Source organism: Varroa jacobsoni, unplaced genomic scaffold, assembly GCF_002532875.2.
Source record: "Varroa jacobsoni isolate VJ856 unplaced genomic scaffold, vjacob_1.0 scaffold_306, whole genome shotgun sequence".
NCBI lineage: Eukaryota > Metazoa > Arthropoda > Arachnida > Mesostigmata > Varroidae > Varroa > Varroa jacobsoni.
Genome location: NW_019213208.1, coordinates 150,613 through 177,151, shown reverse-complemented (window position 1 = coordinate 177,151; position 26,539 = coordinate 150,613). Strand labels below are relative to the sequence as shown.

General features: G+C 41.2%; 1 long non-coding RNA gene across 1 annotated transcript; it reads right to left on the bottom strand.

Moving 5' to 3' along the window:
- Window positions 1-4,873: 4,873 nt before the first annotated feature.
- Window positions 4,874-11,094, bottom strand: LOC111259217 (uncharacterized). The gene is made up of 2 exons (XR_002679504.2): window positions 10,694-11,094; window positions 4,874-5,353 (listed from the first exon to the last, which is right to left on the bottom strand). It is a non-coding gene; the product is annotated as an uncharacterized LOC111259217 (long non-coding RNA).
- Window positions 11,095-26,539: the final 15,445 nt, after the last annotated feature.

Sequence of the window (26,539 nt, the reverse complement as noted above, 5' to 3'; positions counted from 1 at the left end):
CTCGAATCGATCCCAATGGAGCGATTTCGACACGTCATTTAGATGATTGAACGATTGTTCAACTTTCCATAGATACGCGCTGATATGTTTTCAAGGTAAGCGTTCGAATAGATCACCCATTTACTCGTCCTTAGTATAAGAATGTCTGGGTATAGCAACGCTTTCTTGCCACTAGGGTAACACTATGGTGAGACTGCTCGCGGCAAAAATTTCTGTCCTATATATGCATATGTACATCAATGAAGCAGACGGCAGGTAAAGAAGATCGAGGCTATTAAATTCACTGGTAGGCTTACTCGCAGCTATAACATATCGAGTTGGGGCACTATGAAGGGCACACATACAGGTACCGGCCAATTTAATCATACAGCAAAAAATGTCGGAACATTTCCGGATCAAATCTATAAATACGCTTTTTTTTTTTTGAAAGAATCCAAACAATAGTCACGATTGGAAGCGACGGAAATACTTCACGGAAGAAGCTCCGTTGGCTACCTTTCGTATGCGCATGTATAAGGTTGGCAGGCGTTGCTGAAGAGAGGAAAACTTGATGAAGAGATTCAGCAGGAGTATTCATTGGAAGGCATGGTGTTGCTGAGCGTACATATATAAAATGAATTGGCGAACTTTTTTCCAAAGGAGGATTAAGGCTATTTACGTGATGTTGGTCAGCGTTATTTTCTAAATTAGTCACAATAATTAACAACTTTTTCATTGTCTATCAAGGAAGAGAGAAAAACGTATGCGTCTTCATAACCGATTATCAGGTTATTTTATCGATTTTAAATATAATTAATTCATATCTATTTTACATAATGAAAATAATCAAAATCTGTGATTTATTTGTGCCGGAATGAACTCGAATATGTTAGAAAAGAATCGCTTAGGTAATTTGTCCTACCTACACCTTTTCATATTTGTTCAACCTACTTGGTTGAATTTCTTATAGAGTTAAAAACCTTTCTATAATACGGAGTTATATAAATTTATTTTATCTACACTTTATTTCAAATCTACTTGAGTGACATCCACGTGTTTCCGGAACAGCTCTAACTAGTTGAAATTACAGGGTGATTTTTGGTCACTGACGTCAGTTGCGAGTTGCGTCAAACGAACTTTAACGAGGATTTATCGACAGGGGATGATCTGCGGCAGGATCGGTTGAATTGGGATAGGAGAATTAGGAGGTAAACATTGATGTAGAAAGCAAATGGCAGCGAGTTTTGACGAGTTGACTTGCGGACCCGCGAAGCGGCGCAAGGTTAGCATAAGGTCTTGTGCGGAGATGGTCTCGAGGTTAATCGGGACCAGGCCCATGAAATTTAAAAGGAGCATGTCGAGATTGAAGGTATACGGTTGTGCTGGTGGGTCGGCTTTCTTTTCAGTTACTTCTGTTGGTTAGGAATGCTAATAATTCGACACATGATGAAATAGACACATTGATCACGGCTGTGCCTACGTTTCATTTTCATCTTTTTGCCCCTTAACGGAGCGAACGGTGGGGCGAAACGTTAGCGGGATTTGTAGGGCTTGAAATAAATGAAACGAGACGATGCTTAGACGCCAAACCTTCATCCCTTTTGCTACATTATTATATTGTAATATTATGCCTATGAAGCACCTCTTGTATCTTGAAGTACAATATTGTGGGTTGTAAATTTCCTACACGAAACGCACGCGTTTAGAATTTTCTTTATAAAGATACGCTTCGTAGAGGGCAATGTATAAATGAGGAGAACGCTGTAGAGAGAGGCTGCCGAGGGTCTTGTATTGCTTAGAAAGTAACTTTCAGAATGCAGCCCTTCCTGTGAATCGAAGCTCAAAGGTTTTCGCGATGCTTGTGAACCATAAGACTGTCGAGGCCGGGAATAGAACTCGAATTTACTACATTTTAAAATTGATGTTTATTGTGGGTAACCGGGTGCTCGGAAATACAAGAGACTGGAAATCCTTTGAATTGGTTCGGGATGGAACGTTTCACCAGTCTATTCTAAGCAGACCGTTCTACTGTACAGCTTTGCAAGTCTTCGTCGGTCCGCACAGATGCTCATGATTAAAAGAATAACAAAAGGCGACTTTAAAAAATGTCAAAAGAAGCCTCTCAATGTCGTAAGAAACCTCTTAGAGTTTGCAGTGCACAACGACTTTGCTAATGGCCCTTTTCAGTTTTCACTGGGGTCATATACGAATACAATGATCTATAAAGCCAATGTGAGAAAATACCCACAGAGTGTTGCAGAGTGGTTATTTTTTGAGTCAGCAGATTTCCGGAAAAACATGGTACGACGTTGTCTAACAATTTAAGCTTGGATCATTCTTTGATGGCTGATTACTAGTGTTAGTTTGTGACTAAAACAAAGACGCCCCCTAATACGGTTAATAAGCAACTAGGTCGGCCGGGAATGGGGAGCTAAGGAGCCATACCATCAGTTAGGCATATCGATTCTTGGCGCCGAAGTTTCTGCAGGACAGGAGCACGATGACCGCTTATCGCAACACAGAGCCCCTAGTAGCAAGATGAAAAATAGTAAGCAGTCAAAACCATAAGCATTAAGTGTTAAGTTCGATCTTCAGCTGAAACCTGGTGATTTTAGTCACGTTATGAGTTATTTGGATTTTCAGTTTTAACAGATCGTATATTTACGCCTGACCTGAATGTCTGTTCGTAATATATTGGAATTCAGTGGTATCGGGACTGTTTATTGTGCCGGCACCGCTTTCAATAAATTTAAGCTTGAACAAAAAAGTTACCTTCGCTGTTGGTGACATGATCCGCGTGCAAGGGTCGACACTTACATTTGCCAGTCGATATGCGTCTATGCTGCGTGCACACTACTGCTGTTTCACCGCGTGCCTGTTTCAATACCTAAACGGTGTATGTAAACAGGAGCTGAGAGTCGTTACTTGACGAGAGAATCTTCTGACCGACCCGGTTTGACCAGGAGTCGAGTTAGTGTAAGTTAATCATGACGAGGCAGGGAAGAATAAACGGACTAACGAGAAGGCCAACTAGTCGACAAAAGCAACGGTAACAGTCGTAATTAGGATAATTATTATATGGCTTTTTTCTTTCTCTAGATGGCTTGCCGACTTAACGCGCACGAACTTCTCTTCGTCTCATTTTGGTTGGGGTTGACTTAATCTGACTCGGAACACCCGAACACATTGAACACCCTCCGGTCCAGCGGATGTACCGGAGCTTATGTAAAGGCGATGCGGGATTTGCTCAGGCCATCACCATCTGAGCCGAGCGTAGATGGAGCAGGGAAAAAACAGCAGCAGCAGCTCTTAAAAAGGGCCATTCTGCAAGTTCAGATAAGTAACGTCATTTGCCCAGTGCGTGGGCCGGTGGCTCGTTCGGTTATAAGATAGGTACAGCGCGCCATATCAAGAACTAGTTTCAGATCCAATACGAGTAGTTGTTATAGAAACTTTATACACACACATATATACCTAAAACAGAAAAATCATTCGGGAGACTTTAATAGACTACGTGGGTCTGAGGGAGACTGATAGTTTTTACTAACTCAACGACTACACTTCTCGTATTTCTATGAAAAGCTTTCTTTTAATAAACATCGCAATACTATGCAATACATATAAGAAATTAAAAATATTGCCGTAAAGAGTGTCGCGTTTATTAGCATTAAAAAAAAAAACCGGAGAAAAATGAGCGTTATAAGGGAGTAGGCGAAATGGCCCACCATTGGCGATATTTCGTTCCGGATCGTTGTGGAGTGTGCAGAAGCCTTATGAGGGCATTTTCAAGCGTTCCTTGAGGCTATCTCAGAACTCCTAGGCGACGTACTCAGGCGTTTACTATCTTCCGGCTACTTTTGTTCACATGTAGATAAAAAATGAAAGGTGCTTTGGAGAACACCGCTCCCAGTATTAAGGTGGTCCTGAGAAACGAGAAGTGTTCGCCTGTGTCACTGTTGTTCCTGATCTTCTTACAGGTACGTTCCGAGTTTACCTTCCCCTAACCCAGCTATTTCCAGGGCGTTTTCTGCGTTTTTCTCTGCCAACCCCTTCCCTTTCATACTGTATCCTGGCCTACCCGACCTCGAGATTCCGGAATTCCTGAGATATGTACCTGCCATCGTGTTTGCCCGTGAACCTCCAGCAGAGTGCTGAAGTGTCTGTATGTTTTACTTGGTGCGGTAACGAAACTACATGCTCTAATATATCCGTTTTCCTCAGTACTCCTACATAACCAAACATCATCATATCACAGAACGCAGAAAAGCAGCATACGCTATAATATAAATAAATGTTGAATTCGAATGGAAAAAGACTTACAGCTCTGGGGACAGATGTTAGTATGGGAGTAATTTTCACAATTTTATTACTATGTATGGAAAACTCTGTCTAGTTATTTAGGTCAATTAGTTTAGCCAGCATATTCGTGTATGGCCTATAATAGAGATGCCCATACGTCTAGTGAAAGCCCTTTCAAGTCAAGTGAGACGGTTGCAAAATCAGAAGCAATGGCAAAACATAGCAGATACTATTGACTGTACACTGTCTAAATGTATAACGTGTGGCATATGCCAAGGAATAGATCAGAATATTTCCTGTTGGACTAGTTATAAGTCAAACTTTGGTTTATTACGAGAGCTGCGTCCAAGTGATGCTCCAACTCTATCCAGCAGTAAAGGACACTCGTAGTATAAAGACGGTAGGATTAAGCTAGAGCAGTCACTTTTGGAATAAGCTATGTTAGGCCAGCAAAAAGCCATAGCCATAATGTCATAGCCAATAAGCGGTCCGTCGTTCATCCTAGACCTAAAAAAACGAAAGCCTGAGCCACTATTATTAAACAGATTTTTTAAACCTATTATCTTTATGCACTGCGAAGACATGGAAGAGTCAATACATTATTAAATCTTTTATTGTATATCTGTCTACTAAAGGAGAGCTTCTTTTGTGTCCGTATTTAGAACAGTGAACGAATCGCGAAAATTGCCGATTACGTAGTTGTCACATTTTATGCAGGAATAGCATGATAATGTTGGGTTTTCATATCTGGAAAGCCAAAGTTGCTGGCTGAAAAGACGCGAAGTCGAACCAAGAGAGCGTCAATCGAGGTCCTATCCCGAGAAAATGGAATAGATGCGGGGCCTTTCAGGCTGTTGTTGACTCGTCGTCATCGAAAATCGGCCTTCATGAGGCATGCTAAGTTTTCATACCAATTTGTGCCCCATAGAGACATGCGCGAGGTTCCACATGATCTGCCTGTTACGGTGTCCACTTTTATACGGAAAATGTTGTAATTCGAAGTTTTCCCACATTTATCTAAGGCAGTACATTGGAGCATTCGATGGACTCCGGCGCTGGAAGTGAGACGCTGCGGCTTAAATCAACGATAATGTAGGACAATATGTGTTAATTATACAGTAACCTGGTTAACGCCTATGTAACGCATATGAACATATTGCACATTCATTACGTAGAACATAGCATATATAATAGAACTATTAAAAACAATCGATATGTTTATATAACATACGAATGTTTTACAATCGCAATAAGTATCTTCATTAAAGTTATACGAATATACTCTGTGCTTGTCAATGACAGAGATACAAAGCAGAACGAGGAGACGTAGGAACGGTAACAGAATTGCCGTTAGGCTCATCATCTCGGCGGTTGCGTCAGCGAGTGGCAAACTCTTGCTAAGATGTGTTGTGTGGACGAGGTCTGCGCGGAGGGGAAGGTAGAAAAAGGGGGCGATGTCGGCTACGATTGGCCATACAATTGTTCTTATCCGCATAACAGTGGTGCTGGTGTCTCTCCTCGGTGTTATCTACTACCATGCTCCCTCTTGCCCCCATGCGAGACCTCGAAGGAAACGACACTCGAAAATCCCCTTCCTATTTCACCGCCCTTCCGCTACCGCTCGTCGACTAAACAAACCGTAATCGCCCGCCACTACGAATGGCCTCCCATCCTGCAAAGCAAGGTCCTTCGGGAAAGTTAATGTGGTTCCTTATGGCTTGCCACAGACGCTTCGCAGAGTCATGTCGGTTGCATTCGGCGCGTAGACCATTATTTACACGACTTACCGTACATCTCTTATCCCAACTCGCCACATCCCTTTTCTATTACCGCTGCACAGATCGACGGAGCAGCAGAGGCAGCACAGCGAAGAGATATGACCATGGGCCAAGCTATACGACGATGGTGCTACGCAAAAATGTTATTTTGCGCGCGTACATATATTCGTGTATAGCGTATACTTTTCCGCATATAATTCCTACCATGATGATGATGATGATGATGATAGATCCTTAGGGTGCATCAATTGATTTGCTACTTTTTCTGTGTTTTTCTATTTTATCGCTTCAATTTAATTTCGTTGTTCTCTAAGAGGAGTTTTCTAACGATCTGCCCGGTCATGGAGTTGTTATATAGGAATAATGAAAAACTAATGTATGTAAATTTTTTTTGTCAGCAGAGTTTTTTTGTGACGTATGCACGCATGAATGGGTCGATGCTTAGTCCGCTCGTATCTGACCTTTAAATTTACAGAATTGTTTACACACTTTCAGTTTGATGAACGGATAACGTCGCACGTCCTTATCAAAAACTACTTGTTAATAATTGAAAGCTTACTACCCCATAAGAGTGTTGTGATCAGTATTCGACATCTCTATATCTTACTTTAGGTGGTTCCTTACCTAGATATAATTTCAATAAAACGGCCTGAAAAGACACTCGCTATCATGGTTTACATAGGTGTAAATGTTCAAAAGACAGATTCTATTGTTCGTAACGTTTAGTTGCATTAATGGCACACATCGTGATGCCAAATTCATGGCTGATTTTGTCCTCTTGGTCGAAAGAGACACTAGCTTCACTTGTGACTGTACAATTAAACGAGATATATATATATATATATTACAGACCAATCCAAAGGGCATACGGATAGCTGCAAAGCTGTCTAGCGTACCTTCCGAGTTGAGGTTTGAGCAGAGAACGACTATCTCTGCTATTGTGTAAGACAAACATGATTCTCTATAGGGATACGTGTCATCTTTGAATACGTAGAAATTTAAGTTTACTCTTCGGTATAAATAATATGTTTCATAAACACCTGGTAGACGTACCCATCAACGTAATTTCGGTATATTTAACTTGCCGTGTCAATCGGCTACGGACATTGGTATCTTAATATGACCGGTACTGTTCTTTGATTTATACTTGCATCGTTGGATTCCACAATGAGAACCTTTCCTAAAATCACCATTTCAGCAAACTGGCTTAATTGTTCTGAAACGCGAATTGTCCTTCAGACGCCTAGAGAAAACGAGACTGCATATAGAAAATCTCGCCATTGATCCACTCTGCTATCTATTTCTGTGCCGTTGCGTCGGGCCTTGTCGTAGGGCAGCTGGTGCGATTATGGGTGCCTAGGGTTGGGTAGTCAAATAAGAGGACAGGGATTTTTGAGTTAAACACTTGGGTGTAAAAATCTTTTGTCTGAGTACTTTATTATCAATGACCGGATATAGTAAACTGAAACAAAAGCTGCACTAATGTCTCCTTATAACTAGTTCCTATAATAAGGCTTAATATTTACTAGTGCGTTGGTGAGACTATCGTTGTTTCAAGCCAATTGATCAACACGACTCCGACCCATATCTGATATATATGCGTATATAAATGATTCGAAGCATAGTTCGACTGATACTATCGCGATGTGCCTTGTGCCACATTTACGCACATCGTCCTACGGATCCATAACGGATGTTGAAAAGTCTTAGTGTTATTATTATTGGCTGTAGTAGTTTTCATGAAAAACTATATGATACTCTGAGGCTTACCGTTCAGCGAAAAAGCGGACGGTAGCTTTAAGCTATACGTCTGATATGCGAGGTATGTCATTTTGGCTCACGACAACGTTTACCCGTGTCCAAACGTCAGACCAAAAAGTTGCGGTCGCGTTACTTTGTCTAAATGAAAAAGAATGCATATAGTTTTCGCAATGGTAGCCAACGTTAAACCTTAAGACAGCGCTCGAAACAACGTTGAACGTAAACGAAAAGATCGATAATATTTATATTATCTAAGATATATATTGTATTGCAGATAATGATCTGTGTTACTAGAGATAAGTGATCATATTATCCCATTTCGTAGTTCAGCAATGCCTGAAATAAGCACTTTAGGTACTCTTATAGATATCAGGCCATTTGATTATAAAGAGATAGCTATCAAGCTTATATATTCTGAATCTAAATTCAAACGTGACCGGATTTATTTTTTCAGAATATATCTTTTTTTTGTTCGGTAAGGATCTTTGTAATAGTAACCGTAAATCAAGCGATATTGATTGGATTTTCCTCACAGAAATTTATCTCCAGCGTGTTAATGTATATTAAAAGTGTGTTTGGCTAATTTGGCGTTTATAGTTTCGGTTGTAGCAGTACATGTCGATATGGATCTGAAGGCTAAGAAAATGTTAAACAAGTTAAAATCAGTATCAAGTTATTAGGTACGAAAAGCAAGTTCGTCAATTGTTATAATAATCAGTTCCTGGATCTGCTACGTTCAGTTACCTAAATGTGAACTTTTTTGTTATGCTGTGGAGGCTTGGGGTAGGGATCTGTAAAGTTGCGTAAGGTAATTTTGAGATCATATTGTGATTTCCTCATTGAGAATGTGTGGAGATTTCGAAGAGTCTACAAGAGCAATGTACGGTAGACAGAGATTCTGCAATTCAGGATCCAACTATAACGATTACTCTTGCCATTGTTATCTTTGGGATGTAAAGTCGAACGTTGCCCTGCAACAGGATCCCTTTAGCGCTGTTCGTTAATTTGCTTTATGCAGAGAGCACTCTTCAGCCGTAACTGATGAATCACGACTCATGGCTATGCATGACTGACGGAAAATTTGAACGAATTTTACTCAGGGACATTATAGGCATTGGGAACTTCATCATGTACATATACAGAGAACGATATTGTTTTATCAGGTGTACGAAAAACCGGGATTCTAATTAAAAAATAAAATATGGAAAGATTAGACAGTCGAGCGAACGCTGATGAACGACTAGTGGTTGCACCTTCTATATTCTATTGGAGTTCGAACTATCATGTATTTATTATTTATATTACTGGCCGTTGAATTCGACTATCGTTAACAGTCATGCTATTAGCTTCTTCAGCGCCTTCGCATGTGCCCTTTGCGCTTGGCCTTCGCAGCTCGCCAGCGCCCCAACGGTACATCTTCCGTAAGCGATTTCGATTAGCCGCCATCTTTGCGGCTAGAAAGATTTTTTGATTCACGAACTTCTTCGATTCAAGCCTCTCACTTGCATCTATTTGCCCCTCATCGAACTAGACAGCCGATCGAGCTGTGTCAGACTGGTGCGGCACCCTTCCTCATATCCTTTCACTAGTAAGAATGAATGACTGTGTAGCGCATACTTACGAGCTCCACTATTGTTAATCATTAAACACCTTTTGATCATCTGTCTTTAAAGCTTGACCGGATAAGAAAAACGTAGCTTTTGTAGATGTTGTCCATAGGCCCTCGTAAAGGCCCCCCCTAAAGACGACGTTATGGTATCCTTGAGCGCGTCCGCCGTCACCACTGGTTCCGATGTCATCACACTCCATGCGCAGGTGTCAGTACGCCTCATAGCGTTCAAATCTCCCTCGTGCACCGCTCACTTTCTCTATATCTATCATATACCGATACCGAATAGATATTATCTATTAATTACTGCGTATAACCTTTAATTGGACACGATTCCTCTATGGCAATAACAGCGCCGATGACAGACTCATGCTTCACACTAAGATATAAAGATACGCCGTGATCGGGACACTGGCGATATAATAGCTCGGTATTAAATGTGTGGATGCTCTACATGGTCTCTGCTGACAGGAAAAGAACGCATTCTTTTTACAAGTTTTTATTTAAGTACTTTTACTTACTTTTAAACTGAGAATTATGCTAGGAATGAATACTCCAATAACAATAATTTCACTACACCTTATAACACTATCTGGATATCAGTTAACCAAAAAACGCAGGCACTTTTTAATAATACCATAAGACAGTCCTGAATACTGATTTACTGCGCATTGCAAAAAATGGACCCGTTTTTGAATTTTAATGTTTCTCGTGCCTTTCGCCAATCACTTTAAATCCAGGACTAATGGTCCTTCGACGAATCGTTTCCTCAGCGATTTTGATAATATTCGCAGAGTACTTGAGATTGACAAAGTCTTCTTTAATCCATACAACGGATGGTGCCAGACTACCGACCGAGTAGAATCAATTTCTTGTTTAGATCTTACAAAAACCCATGCCCATTTAGAATTCTGAAATGCTTTTTACCACTGAAGTATAGTAGGATATGTATATGGTCGTAATGATAAATTGTTTATACCAGATTGACCAATAAAGGTGACGGTTTTTTGTTTACTGTTCGTGTGACACAATAGTTTGTAATTTTAGATATATGTTTTATTAAAAGGTGGCAAATTAACCAACGGATTGGTGAGACAGATTTTTATAACGTCTTTTTAGAAAATTTGGTTGCTTTTATTAGCGTTACACTTTCTATTCAGACTCACTTGAAATACACCAAGCAATATAAATGTACATAATTTGACAACTAGATAATTTTTGCCCCATAAAGACGATTAACTGCATCAACAAATGTTGTGTTACTTACCTTAAACCCAATGAACGGTGACATCATTCATGTTAGTAGAATAGCCACTTCGCTCCCTGTAAACTAGCATGTATAATTGCCCTTAAGCAAACTTCGGTGATAAACAAACGTTTTGTCCTGTGCATAACACATATCTTCATATTTGCCGAACCCGATCGATATTATACTGCTGTTATCGCCGATGGTGACGATTGTGCCGAGAACTTGAGCACTATCAGAGGCAGGAGCTAGCTTTCTACCTCAGCTAATGTCATCACTTTTTTGCCTCTCCACTATAGCCCATCCATCACATTTGATTCGATTTTACTTAACGAACGCGCTATTCCTTATCCAAGAAGCATAACTCTTTTTGCAGCACGACCTTTCTTTCGTTATCAACAACCTTCGCCAGGCGATTTAGCACCTTCTTGACGCTGAAGATGACTGATGTGCTTATGTATACTAGTAAAGGATATAATGGTGGAGAGACGGGTGGTAAGGGGCATAAATCCTTATTGGAATGTCGTGTCCTGTTTAATCATATTAAAAATCCTTTGCGCTCTTCTACCTATCTGTTATATGTATGCAGATAGGAGAAGGCCAACATTACAGTAGTTTATGATGGGGTTTCTTTTTTTTGTTGAATAAACACTGTTAACATTTCTTGAACATTGAATAAACAAGGAAGGGTATATTCGGCGTACCCCAGCAGACGACAAACTTCATTTCCTCTTACCTAGACGAAAATGAGGCAGATGCAAGAGGGAAACAGCATGTGATCGAAGGCTTGTTTATAATTACGTGCAAAAAGCCAATTAAGCCAAAGTTCATCTCAGTGTTAGTCACCTCTGTATCTGCAATTTAAGAACATAAACAATATAAAGATCATGATACGAAAGGCAACCAATGAAAGGAATTGATACGAGGGCACCATGCCCAAGTATACAGTAAATCGCTTATCGGTACCCGTGACACCTTTCAGTCAGATTATCGCCCACTAGTTTTGCTGATGCGACTTCGTTTCGAAGACCTAATACATTTCATGAGGTTAAGATTGTGTCTAGAGACTCGCTGAGAAACACAAGACTTGCATTGAAACTTTCAGGTCGTTCACATGTGAAGCTTTGCTACGTCTCTATGTTTTGCTACTTGCATTTAAAGGGTATTTTATGTACAACAACTATAAACGCAATAATACACTGTAGGTTTTTATTTCACCGTTCCTTGTAGTAGGTGTGAAAGCTTTTATTGGACAAATTGCTCACCTATGATAGGCGATTTATCAGTGCTAAACAGCGTAATACCTTTATAGTCGTAACTGATATCTAGAAAACGATGACAAATTCATATAGAGACTAAATAATTGTACTTAATTTTGATATTTACCTTTGTCGTTCAAGCGTGTAGGACTAACAGCTTGCAGCAAAATCTAATCAGTATACACAGTAGGTGAGCGTTCAGACGGGTCAGAAGCATGAATCATGTGTCTGTACAGGGACAGGTGTGTTAACGTAGTTTGGCCAAGGATAGAACAGTGCCTTGACCAATGGGGTCACTATTGAAATGTGGGTGTATTTCGACCCATTCATATATTTATTGGACGCGCGCTCTAAAGGTGGTGGTGCATTATCAAGCGTAAGTCAAACACACCTGAGTTAATACTTGTAATAAAATAAATCGACGATGGCGATCATGATGACCGTGATGCGATTCTCGTCATTGTCGTCGCCGCCGCCGTTCTTATTGCCCCATTGGTTGCCTGCAGTCTTTTTCCGTTTAGTCGTAATAAATTTGTCTATGCATGCAATCGCAAGTAGCGCGATCAGGAGATGCACTCCTTTCGCCGGCACAGCGATACGTTCTATTGGGGTTATCGAAAAGTCAGAGGACCACAATCGGAGGATAGAACATGTCGTTATGAAACTGATCGTGTACTACAAAAAGAATAGCATCGGTATACAACAGAGGCGGCAGCAACAACATCCAGGTCTGACTACGAAAAAACGGGTTGTTTGGAATTAGGGAACAATCAGCAGGCACAGCTGTCAAACACGGCTGGGAGCAGCATGAACCAATAGTAGTGACGATGTCGTTCAGGGACACTCGCAGTCAGTCTTTTTCCTTCGCCCTAACCCTTCTCACTTGGGGGTTAGTCTTTGCCCGCAGTACCGCAAACCGCACAGCTGCCGGCAAAGTTGACGGCCCTCGCGTGCACCAGAAGGAGTCCTGATATTATCGCTACGTTGGTTCCTCAAGCACTGCACTGACCTACGAAGTAATCCCAGCTATGATGGCAGCCGTGTCTAGCTGGAGCACAGCACTTTCAATTATCAATGACCATAATATTAAAGATGTAAGGCTATTCATTTACATGGATAGATCTGCGCAGTGTTTAAGATACGTTAGACGACGAAGGTGTATGATGGCTACGGCGTCTATGAATGTGAAGGTCTGTATCTAAACGGATGCTTACTATATGCATATAGTCCTGCGACCATTTAGTATGCGTACGACCATTTAGAGGTTAGCAGTAACATACGATAACGTATAGGTTTTAGCATGTAAGGTCATTCTCCCATTATTGTATCACAACCCCATTGCTATTAGTTGCATCGTATGCCTAAAAATGTAGCGTAACAACTTTGAATCAAACAAAGCCATTGAGCAGTTGATCTATATTACCACATCAAATCAAACATGTACATGTATGTATAGAATTTTCCCTAAATCATAAATCTGTCAATCACTGTCAACGGCCAATACGAATATGCTTTATTTTATATTAGATGTAAGATAACAGCAGAGACGCGGAACCAAAGTTATCCGTTGGAAAAATTTTACCTAAATCAAACATTAGTTTTTTTTCATTATTTTATTAAAGTATCTATAGAATTGGGTTTAGGCCTTAACGCCTGCACCGAGAGCTTAATCGGATTTGCCTTATGGTGGTGACAGTGGTAGCGTGACACTGCGAGTTTCTAAGGCAATGTAAATTCTTATTAGTGATAAAGGGCCCTCTTTGTCCTCCAGAGTAACACAGAGTACCGTGCAAAACATATTGCCAAACAGCTGTCCTCGTTCTCAAGCTTTGCACAAACAACTTCCGTATGAGGTATATATATATGAGGACCAAAAGGACAAGCCTAAGTATCGCCGATGAATAAACACGCAATGCATATATCGTTAATGCTTAAGTGCGAGTTGCAAGGGTCGTACCGACTACTCACGTGTGTTTATTCGTAGAGCGACCCTTTTTTCAGAAAAGGACTACAGACAACTTGCAAGAAAACATAGAAAATCGTTGCCAGTCTGTATTAAAATATATAGAAATCACCGAATAGGCTCAAAAACCTTATCCGTATAGGAAACAAGCCGGGGCAAAAAACAGAGTAATCAATTAACGTATTCATATATCCGCACTTTGATGTGAATCAACCCATATACATTAATAGAATTCTAAGATGGACATTTTGATGAAAACAACGCGGTACGACACCAGTCCGCGATCACCATTACTTCGCAGGCGAGGTTTAGAAGATATCATATTGTATATATCTGTAGTGACAACAAGCAAGCTCTTACAAATGGAAGCTTGTGAGCGTTCGGCGGTTCAACACATCGTTAGTTTCGTCATGAATCCCTATAACACGTTTTGTGATTATCTGTCAGACAGATCAGAATTAAATGCGACGTGAAGGAAAATTATTTTTTCAACCCTTTCAAGTGGACTTAGGGGTAAAAATAAACCACCTTTGTACAACTTTATTTTTAAAATTGCTTTTCATAAAACATAAAATTGCTCTCCACCAGTGTTTTTCTCTTCATAATACCAGTCACTTTATACAAATTGGGATCCATAGAATGAGCTGACAAATTGATATGGTCCGAAATATACGAAAGTGTATGTTGAGCCTTTGGTCTGGCGATGTGGGTTCCATAACTAAGATCAACACCGACTTTATTCTGCCACTCTTTGCGCCCATGAATTTATCTGAGCAAAAGCTTCGTATTAACAAGATTGTTCCGTTGTAGGTAACAAAGCTTATAACACTCTGGCAGAGTAGAGAGATGCGTACGTTCAGATTCTTTCATTGCCAAAAAGATCTGTGGACGTCCTTTGGCTTGGAGAATCTTTGTGTCGGGATTATTGTCAGTGAGTACTTTTAAGTGTGGGTTGTTATGGAAGGACACGCCTTATGGGCCGTAGCACACTGCTGTTCTCAGGAGTTGCCTTGGGCAAATTCAAATTTTATAAATTTAAGTGGTTTTTACCGCAATGCGCTGTAGTGGCTGACCCAGCCGAAGTGATGTGTCGGTCGTCCGTCTGAAAAACTGCTGTTAGTTTTCCTCGATTTGAATCCTGGGTAATGCTGATGTCTTCATATCTCTCGAGAGTTATGAGCTAACCATACACTACAACACGACCCTGAACTGATAAATGCTAAACTGTTACGGGAGTAAAAGTGATGTCTTAGTCCTACATTCAACAGTGTGAAACCGGATTACCCGATATTAGAAGTATAATGAGAGACACGTTTTATTCAAAATCACTAGCAAAAGTAAGTAGAGCACTTTCAAAAACTGGGCACTTCGTGTATAATGTACTTAGACTTCAACAGCGTTCAGTTGCGTCAAGTGCTTCGCGGATTCTTGCAGTACATAAGGAATAGGCTTCATGACAAAGCGAATAAAGTTCTCACATACTTCTTTCATGGTTTTACCATATAGAGTTCTATGAAATGTATGTAGCCATTAAAAACTCTATTATTACATTCTATATTTATAATTTGGCAAAACTAATATTGATTCCAGTCTACGTCCCCTACAGAATAGCCAGATTTGTACTGTGAAATCCACTGATTCTATAAGTTTCTTTTTTTTTTTTAACAAAAAGGTGCTGTTATGAAAAAAGTGACGAAATTTTCGGTTCCGTGTATCGAAAGTCTATGAGTTGATGAGCTACCACGCGCCTCAATCTATGAGCAGCCATTTCGAACTGAAAGTAGCTAAAGCGTAAAGAATTTTGTAGTTCCATATTTCCTCCTCCATCTATATCTTAGAGCCTAAATGGAATTTTGCTGATTTTTGTCTGTTGTCAATATCTTCGGTCGTAGTTATTATGTAGCTTTTTTTCTTTTTCTGACTGGCGGTAAGAGCACCTTTTGCATTGCTATCGCCTGTGGCGGCAATGACGATTGACCTGTGCTCTTACTAGCCAAAACAAGCTCCATGAATTTAGGAAGCGTCTAAAATTACTACTACTACTACTACTAAAAAGCGTCTAAAAAAAAATAATGACATGACGATGGTATAATTATACCACCACTGTTTCTCAATTCATCGCTCTGAGCAGGTTAATCCGATTCTACGGGTTTCGAACATTTAAATACCGCGTCCATGTCGCGCCGAACTTCACGTCGGTTCAACTACCTAATTTGTTAAAGTTAGGTCCGAACTTACTTATGGCCCGTGCAGATTTAAGCTGTAATAATAAACCAGCCTTGTCAATACGAATAAAAATCATCGTCGTTATTTGAGAACAATCCCAAGGATCGTGAACGAGGACATAACAGGCCAAGATATGAGTCAAGTTCTCATTGTTATAAGAATAGCATATAGGAAGAATGAATTGAATTTAGGTTTTAGTGATAACTGGTGAAGAGTATAGACAACCTCAAAACCCAGTCGGCATTGGACCGATTTTGGCGCCACCATTGCCTGAAAGGTCGAATCCAGCCCCTAGGTTTTCTTAAAGGCAACAATATTCCCCAGAACCAATCTGCTCTCTCGTCTAACCATGCGAATGCGTGTCTGCAGGCGATCAAGAAGCCAGGTACGAAATGCTCACAGATAGAAACTAACATTAAGAGTCGTGCATACAGACACATCATACCCCGACACGTACACCGAGTCGCAACGAATAAAGAGCTGGATCCTAGTCTTACAATACTCAGAAGCTGACCAATTTTGTTTCGAAGACAGCGCCCGCTTAGCTTGTGCGCTGTGCTCCATTTGGACGGACGCGATTTGAAAAACAATATGAGTCAACGCTACGAAGCGCGTGTCACCGAGTCCACCAACGGGAAGACAACTAAGAATGCAATAGAGATCAAAAAAGGGGTCAGAAAGAATATGGCAGGCATAGAAGCCTTTCACTGGAGCCCTGGGGCGATCCAGGTGCACATGGAGCAATGAAGGTGGAGCCGAGTCATAAAAGATAGTAGTCTCACATCACACAGAGCAGATTTAAGGCTGGGCACGACGGAGAAGTTACGCGGGGAAATGACCTGAATGCAGCTTGAACTAAACTGCTAGCGGTCGCGTTCGCGCGCTCTAGAGGCTATGTGCAGATCTTTCAGCAGAAGCCCGGCAATATTCACAAGGATGAATGAACGGATCAAAAAAAGTCGAACTATGCGACCCATCTAAAATTGGTGGACAATATACACGCATATATCCACTTTTACATAAAGGTAAAGACACTTATTGGCTGACTTTGTCAAGCTTAAAATAATTAATTATTGTTCACACCAATCCACGGTAATCCTCGGATAGCGCCTGCTATTTCCACTTTAGGCGACTAGTACTTCCTTGATTCGCTAGCCCTCCGTACTATGAAACTGACATTTAGTAGGATCGAGATTGAGAACGGGCGAAAACTTAAGTAAAATATTTCAGAAATTTTTGCATGAATACGAGCATAGAGCAGTCATTTAATGATTTCATGGTAACACCTTCGTTACTGTTAAAGGCTGAATGCAGCTCAAAGCAAGGTGCACGCTGCCAAACGCATGGTAGGGGCAAAGTATGTACGGGCTGACAGCAAACGATCGCTACCATGTTTACCTGCAATAGCACAACGGTGAGGAAGAAACAGATCGAACAACCTAAAACAAAAAACAGGTATTTATACAGATGTTTTTCCGAAATAATATTACACTGTCAGTATATTTAAGATGGGAACTTAGGCAGATTCTTGTAGGTATCATAATGCAGTAGCGTTAGAGTAAGGCTCCTCCCAATATCCTCGCGAAAAATCAGAAAAATTTCTTTCCTCACGTGCCACTTCAAGGTGCCTGAAGAGTTTTCTTCTCATTTTGTAAAAAGAGTGAATCGGAAACGAGAAAAGAGACAATTACAAATAATGTGTCTTCATATTGTGGTCCTGAATACAAGTCGTTTGCTTCCCCCCAATCGCAAATCTATTGTTGCTCCCGACATATGCGTACGATTTCATCAGTAAGCCGTATACAGTTTTGTCTCCTTTTTGAAAAGGCTATCGTCAGTTAACTACTAAAAAATCATAATCATACAGTGGTGCTGAAGGCCAAGCTTTTTTCGACTCTGTCATTTTAATGTCAATCTTAATGCTGCTCCCCGAGTAGGCACTGGCTACTCGTTGAAGGGCAGACGGCTGCCAGACGAAGTTGCTTTTCACTGGATACTTTTATATTTCTAGATCGGCTTTTCCCGATGTGTCGATGCGATCGGTAAGGGAAAAAGTGGCTGCTGTTGATGTTCTTTGCTTGCCAGTTTACAGCAATATCATTAGTCCAAATCTGGCCATTGTCGTTGATATGGGGTTGAGGATGTTTACAGCCTCTAATAGAGATCGCCACTGCATTAGCCGCTCGGAAATGGACCGAAATCGCGTGAGATATATCAGACAGTTCGTGTTTTTGTATCACTTGGAATACCCTATGGATATTTAACGACGCGCATACGATGTGAAGCCAATAACATTTGTTCCCCTTATTCTGAATACCATTGAAGATCAATTTGATTGCGCCCTTTGTTGGCCTGTTACGGCATGTCAGTTACTGTGTCGTTTTTGTATTGTTATTCGATGCCGGTACGGCAGCTGGCTTATACAGCGCTCTACTTCAGCCTGATAATTTCAGCTAACGCTATTTATTGACAATATTCTGCCAGGTTTTCTGTCAATTCCTAAATGGCTTACTACAACACGACGACGTCAGTAGCAAACGAACAAGAGGGCAACGGTTCAAGGGCCCTATGTAGCAAAATGCGACAAGAGAAAGTTTTCGCCGTGGGCCACGCAGTGAACACCGCCTAACATCGAATACCGATTAAAAGTTACTAGCAATGGACAAGTGGCTCACCGATTCTTTTGCTTCACTGCGGCGTACGCTGTCGGTGGTGGTCGGTGTGCTAGTGGAAAACATCAAAATAGGGGAACAGATATAATTGCCAAGCTTAGAAAAAGGAGCACCTTCACCAGGTGGTTTCGTTCGACGACCGCAGCGGCATTCGAAACAGTGACGACGTCGCGGGCTGCCTCAATGAACGCTATTACTGTAATCATACCACCGAGATAATGGTATCCATCTTTATCTTTACGCATCATCGAAAGGTTCATATTTACACATCTGGGTCAATCTTTAAAACCAGCCTTTTGTAAATCATATCACTCACATTAATGTTCAGCCACAAAAGCAACTGTTTACTAGGTAACGAGTTTACCAGATACCCTTCAGTCTAAGGGCAACGCTGACAACGTCATTTGTCGCTAATGCGTAGAATATATAGTAATGAACATCCAAATCACAATCGAAATCTCTGATCACTTCCATAGAAGAATTTCTATTTCGTTTTAAGACAGACCGAGCAGGCCTAATTTTTTATTTACTCTATGATAACGTATATTTTATATGTGGAATTAACGTTTTCATCGATAAATAACTGGTGGAAAATATGTTCAGCGACAAGCCAGTCCCTCTTCAATATGCTACGTGCACTTTTTTTTTCTCCATTTATCTGTCTGGCTGCGAATGCTCCGTCTTGACATCTGCCACACTTCCTTGTTTAAGCCAGCTCTTTTGAGCACTTTTAGGTGCTTGTGGTAAGCGCGGTTTACATACTTACCGCTAACAATTTTGCTTTGCCTCAAGCTCTTTCTTATTAGCCGTAACCGTTTGCGGCATAGCAAAAGTATGCACTCAGGAATAAGGGGCATGAATACTAGATGCTAAAAATCTATATAGAATTTATGCGAGAATAGCACTATAGGAAGGGATCAAAGACCAACAAAAAGTGTTATCGGAAGTGTCCATAAATATGTAAGTGAATATTTTCTAAAAGCGTGCATATGAAAAAAATGTATAACGAACAAAAAAAAAAAACAACGAGAAACATAAAAATTCTACACTATATCTTTTCCAGCTGTTATTATTACTATTATTGTTCATAATTATGCATTTATAGAAAACAAAAAAAAAAAAAATTAAGTTGTTTGTATCTTAGATGCATCGCTGTTTGTATTGTTTTTCTGTATTATTTCAGATTTGTTGACAATGGGTACTTGGGCATGCGTGTTGGGTTAATATACAACTTGGCACTATTTCACACTTCTACTCGGTCTCGGATGGCTCTACATGGAAGCGAATAGATATCCGCCCATATAAGCTAATATTAAAGCGGGAAAGCACCACTTCGTTATTCCAACACGAAGCTGCTATCTATCATCACTGAATATCCTACTTCAAAAACGCTAGTAATCTTATCTTGGCTTTGTGAGCAGCTAGATCTCCCGTTTGATCTCAGTCTTTTTTTAGCAAGTTAATAAAATTATCATAATTGTATTCATGCGTGATCAGTTTCGTTTTTTCAAGGCAGACCAGTTCCAAGATGGCCGGTTTTGATTGCACGCAGCGACAATAATATCAGTGATAGATCGAAGGGCAGTTTCTCTTCCTAGCTTCAAGTTTACCTAGCAGAAGCGGCAAACGGGAATGATTGGATAAAAACAATTGGCATGGCAACGAATAATGCGAAGCTGGCTGGTTCAGCAGACGTGTAGGAAGATAGGGTGAGAGCCGTCCGCTCATAGTACTGGGCATCTGTGTCTGAATGATTTTTTGGAAAGGAGGGCCTCAATGATAATCGCACTTGATTATGCTTTGGCTTGATCATACTGCTCGTAATGAAGATAGTGCAAGAACCAACAATATCACCATTATCGTAGGCGTGATCTTTGGGGTTACAGCAGCGGTGACGGCAGAAGCACCGTCGCCATTCTCATTAATGTTCTCGTATGATGCGTGTGTGTACGCGGGTGCCCACGCACGACGACGTCGGCCTGCCGGCCGCCCATTTCCAGCTGAGACTGCAAGCGTCCTCCTGCGCGACCCCAATTATCTAGCGACCGTGGTGTTAATTTTGGTCACGTTTGTAACTTTAACTCCCGACTGACGCCCTTTGCCGCGCGCCCGCTGCTACTGGTCGCTAACCTCAACGCGATATTACCCGAACCACATCGGGGTATTCGTCTTCACTACGTTAAGAGGAGTAGCAACTGTGGGTCTGTGAACTTTTCACAGTAAAAAGATGCCCTAAGTGAGGAAGAGGAAGGAAGCGAGGGCGGAGACGGGGGGTTGGGGCTGCGAGAAAAACACCGAAGGTAAGACTACGGCTGATATGAGCGAGCTTCATGCGGGCGAACCGCTTTATTGGCGTGGATGGCATTCCGCGCTAATTGCCCTTACTCGTGCTCGCCCTTTTCCAATACCCGCTTTTGCGTGCCTTTTTAAGCTTGTTCTTGACTGTTAGTTACACCAGGCAGGAGCCGAATTCTGCTGGCGCTGTGTATAAGCGAGGACTCGTCATCTTACATTGGATAAACTCTACGTTGGCGAGCGTTCGTAGGAAGAGGTTCTGGAATATGCCCTCATATAGCTATAATGTGTAAAAGAGAATATGAAGTATCTACAACACACTTTCGTATGTCGACAACGTTTCTATGCCTGTCAAAGTGAAACTGAACAGCGTTTGCTATAAGCTACTATGGAATACGAATCGGACTTTGAGAATTCTAAAAGCGTAACAACTAGAAAAATAACAAAAATTATTGTAACATATATACGAATAATGTAAAGTCGGTATCTGTTTCAAAGGTAGTTTCTATTACGTCATTACGGAAACACATTCGAAGCATTACCCGTTTCGGTGAGGTAAATAGTTTAGTAGTCTCATTCTGGCAATCGTCTATGATGAGTTTCCAGCAGTTCACATCATAACTATCGTTTACATATGTTGGCAATAATGTTCGGCCAAAGCAAAGAGGTCGAGTGTCGTTGCCTTCTCTAGATAAATCGGTTGGAGCTTTACTTCTTGACAACATATGTGTCTAACAGCGTTATATGAATTGGATGCCTGCCATATGCGTTACCAGTAATATGAAGGCAGCTGTCAAGAGGCTTTGTTTGGAACTTGATGACGGTTGTAAGTTAGGCAATCCGTCATCTCTGTAAATGTCAGCTGTTTGGATTGCATCATTATTTATCCGCAATATCTGGGATCTAAACGCCATCTACATGTTATGTTCAATAAGTATTACACGAATAATGTAGACAAAAAAAAAAAAAGCTTATATGTTAGATTGCTTTTATCTTAATATGTGCCAAATATTGAATATATATATAAATATATAAATAAATGAAAATCGTTAATCTGCTATGAATGGATACTCGTACGTGAGATTCGTCATGATTGTTTTTAGAGGCAATCCCATAAAAACAGAACACACAAACGTTGCAGTAAACGTTATGATTACAGCAAGCGGTCTCGAATTGGGCCTGAGAACGACGGGACCGTTTCATAAAAATGGTGATTAAAGCAATCAGTGCGAGAAACTTAACCATCTACAATGATGCGAATAGCTGAGGCTCAACGAAAAGGATTAACCGTGGTATTTTGCCGTCACGCAAATGTCGGAGACGCAAAATTACTGGGCTTTTAAACGATGCAAAGCCTTTTGATTGCATCTATTTATTTCGACTTAAGATCCACATTCAGAACGTCTGCTTATGATAAACTTCTCCAAATCCTAATGCTATATGTCTTAGGGAAAAACTTCCGAATCCGATTACGTCGTTCGTAAATATAAATGTTGCGAGCTCTACGTCCGGTGCTGCCGTCTGGCATTCCGTCAGACGACCGGCCGCAAGGACGCAACGAAGCGTGCCTGTGCCTGGATTCAAACCAAGTCAAGTTTAGCGAGCAAACACGTTACCTACTGCGCTATCACCGGCCCGACCTATCCAGAAAGATAATCATTTTCTAGTACGAGTTAATGGCAGTCTGTTTTTTGTTATTTCCAAAAGACGCCAGACCCTCCCACAGAGGACAATTCCAAGCCTGTTCTATACTGATTAATGCTATATTTAGGCATGTGTGTATTGAGAGCCACGTTGACGACGTCAATGTGTACACAATGGCCAATGACAGAGTGGAACCATGAAAGCAAGACCTATTGCTGAAGGACGCGCAATAGTCAATAATGTGTTTGCTGACTGAGCTAGGAGCCGTAACGCTCGCAGCGAAATGGCATAGATTTTACTTGGTAATAATTGACGTCCTATTTTCGAAAAATCAAGGAGTACATGGACGTGCCACGAGGCATAGTTAAACTGCAGTTAGTTTACGGCACGTTTACGGTTATATGAAATTGCTGCACTAGGTTGTTGTATAGGCACTGCGAGACACAGTGTGGCTTTTAGGCGTATCTCGGTATTCTGATTGCCAAACGCCTCTAAGTATATACGTAGCGCTGTTCGATACTAGTAGGCCACTTAAAAGAAGCCCGCCTACCAAATCTAAAATTAGACTTGGAAGCAAAATGTTTGAGTTCAATTCGAGCCTTTGCTAACTGCCCTTATCGATAGTGTACGTGTGTGTGAAGGCCACATATCAGAATGTCTCGCTATATTTTGCTCCCGGTTTGCAGTGTACTATCAGGAAGCGTCGTGCGCCGCGGTAGAAACGTCATCGACCCTTGAATTGTACATCTTTCCTTATTTGAGGTAGTAGTGAAACTGTTCTTCTTACTGTCGTTTCGGGGGCTGGACGGCTGGCTACCTGAGTCGAATGCAAATGTCGTCGTCGTCGTCGTCGAAGTGGACCCAGTCGACGCTGTATGAATAAGTTATTGAAGTAAATGAAAAAGCGCCATCATGCTAGACAGAACCAAGGCAAGGGTGTTTCGTGTTGAAGCGTAGATTAGAGTAGAACTAACATATGTTTGTGTGTATGCCTTTAGGAAGGAAGCAGAAGTGCGGTGTGATTCCGTTCCTTCCATTGATGACCACATTTTGACTCGCCTAATCAACTTCTAAATAAAGAGAACGTTTAAAAAACTTCAAAATGCTAGCCTATAGAACTACTAGTGTATATGTGCACATGTACTAATTGTACACATATATTAAATTTAATATCTGTGCGTAACTCGCCCTTTGTTTTGCGAGAAACTTACCTCGAAAGGGCTTTCAGGATAAGTACGTATGAAAGAAGAAATACTCAACAATTCGAACTCGCGTTTTATTTAACTTCACTAATTATATTCGAGTTATACATTTCCTATGTGAATAACTTTTTTTAGTTATTTCGAGCTTACGGTCAAGGATGACGTACGTAAAATAAATACAACTGTCCATCTAACGCATTGGGCATGCAATACGCTTGCAGTATCCAGTGAAAGGAAAGGCTATATCCTGCACAAAAGGAACCTTACCTGATTTAGTGTGAGAGTCTTGTTGTTATGGCGAGACTAGCTTCTTTAATCTTCAAATACGTAGATACTGAAGAAACGAACCAGATCGCGGGTGTAGCGCCTTCGCTCTAATTGAATTTCGTTTCGGAAACGCAATACTGTCAGACAAGTAAGCTCAATCATTGTCAAAAGTAAACTCTTAGGTTTACGGTAACTTCTCTCTGTTTAAGAATAGTACACAACGTTCTATCAGATTTTTTCGCTAGATACTGAGCGCAAGTTTGAGGCTCGAATTATCATCAACGTAACTTACTTGGAGGCAACAAAACGGTGTCTACCGATGATAACCTGCTAGATCGAATTGGAGCGTCGCCTCTCTGCCGCCTCTTTAGTATTCGATTTCTAGTAAAACCGACTAGTCGGGATTCTCTTAACTGACGTTTATCAAGGATAGCTTAATTCACTAAAGATATTATAGTTGAAATTGAAGCCGTAGTACCCAATAGGCCAAGTAGGCAACATTTTTACCGAGCGAACGGATCGCTTCATATATAGGATATTTTTTAAAGTTATGCTTAAAAATTCTGGAACGTCCGCTTGGATTCCGAACGCCCAGTAAGTACGCAGTCCGCTGATCTATCAGCGAATGTTGGCTGCTTTAACTGGCGATGTTTGCTGATTTCATTGAGTACCCAATTTAGCCAGTATACTACAATAGTACTTGCGATAGACAGATATCCAATAATAAGTTGGTTTGCTCGACAAAAATCCATACCAGCAAGTATACATATAACAGCTGCAGAGGAGAGCAGATTTTGTAAATTCGACGGGCGCCCTGTTCGGCTCGAAGCGCCCAGAGATATCATATGGGCCATCGTGATAGGTGACGGTTTGGACCATATTTTACCTTACCCATATTGTATCATGGGAATCGTATTTTCGGCCACTTTGCTACGCTGTTAGTCTTGACGTACGATGACGATAGGTCACCGACTGACTTGTTGATTTATTTCTTCAAGTTAACGGCTTCATTTCGAAGAACGAAATGTGAGTTATCTATGTGAAAACGCTGCCGATGGCGATGGGTTGGGAGCTTTCGGTCGTGTTATCGAGACGTCATTGTAACTCCGTCTTCCCGGTAGTCGACAGACAGGAAGTTGTGCATCACTTTTTTTTACTATTTCCACAAAAACCATTGCTGTTGAATGTTTAACATATCAAACAAACAGTGCCTAATTCCGCTGAACTTTGCAGAGGAATTAAGACAGCAGGAAAACTTGCGGAGCCAATAGCAATATAGCCATCTTCCAACAATCTCGCCGTCAGTTGTAGTTTCAGCTTTGAAGGAGCTTTGTTTTAGCTCCAGTCACGTGGCCCTCTGTCTATATGGCCTGCTAAAATTTCCTCTACAACGCTTGTTTGACGCGTTCAGACAGATTCCGATTGTTTTTCTATAATGCCAACGCCTGCGAAGTATCTCCAACCAGTCTATTGGGCTCACGCTCATTTTAAAGTTATAGTTAATAAAAAAAAATAACCTCGAGTGAGCTTATAGTTTTAAAGCGTAATGAAAGTGCTTTCTGCCAATTTAAAATACCGTAGCGCAGCGTTAGCTAGACTTGATCAAGCTTGCAGTTGATTTTATAGCGCCACGTCCAAGTAACAAAAAACATAATAGCAATTTGCGTTGTTTCTTCATGTGACAAGATATGCAGAATAGCCGCTATTATGTTAAGTTGAATACTAATGGTAGATACATATGATATACAACAAATGTTTTCGGACTTTTTTTCTGATGGGGAAAAGGCTCAACAGTGTACGCCTGCCTCCCTTGCGACTCCAATGCGCAGATGTTGACAGCATCCGCTTGCACTGGCCTATGACGCGTACGGTCAACGTTGGCAGTTCTCAAACAAAGCTCTGTAGAGTCGCGGTAAGCGTCTTGCTTACGCTAATGCTCGCTTTTTTTGTCGAGCGTCACTATTCTTGCCACTTACCCACCACAGCTGTCTCCGCCGCTGCTGCTGCTGCTGCTGCTGTTTGTCGTTGCACTAACGTGAAAACCAGCAGACTGAACCGTACGGGATAACGAAAGCAAGCACAGCTCTTCGTGCACACCCCCGAGCAGCTCCTACACTCGGCATGCGCTATCGGACCGACCGACTGGTCGCCGTCCAGCCAGTTACGCTCTCTAGCAGCAGTGGTTTGTTCCACTCCTGTTTTTCTTTCGCACTCTTATTCTTTTTTTACTGTTGGATCTGACAACCTGCGGAAACTGTGCAGAAACTTGCCTGTGTGCCAGACTGAGCACTGGCCGGCCACCCGCGCGTTCGGCTCATCTGCAACGCTCGCCAATAGTG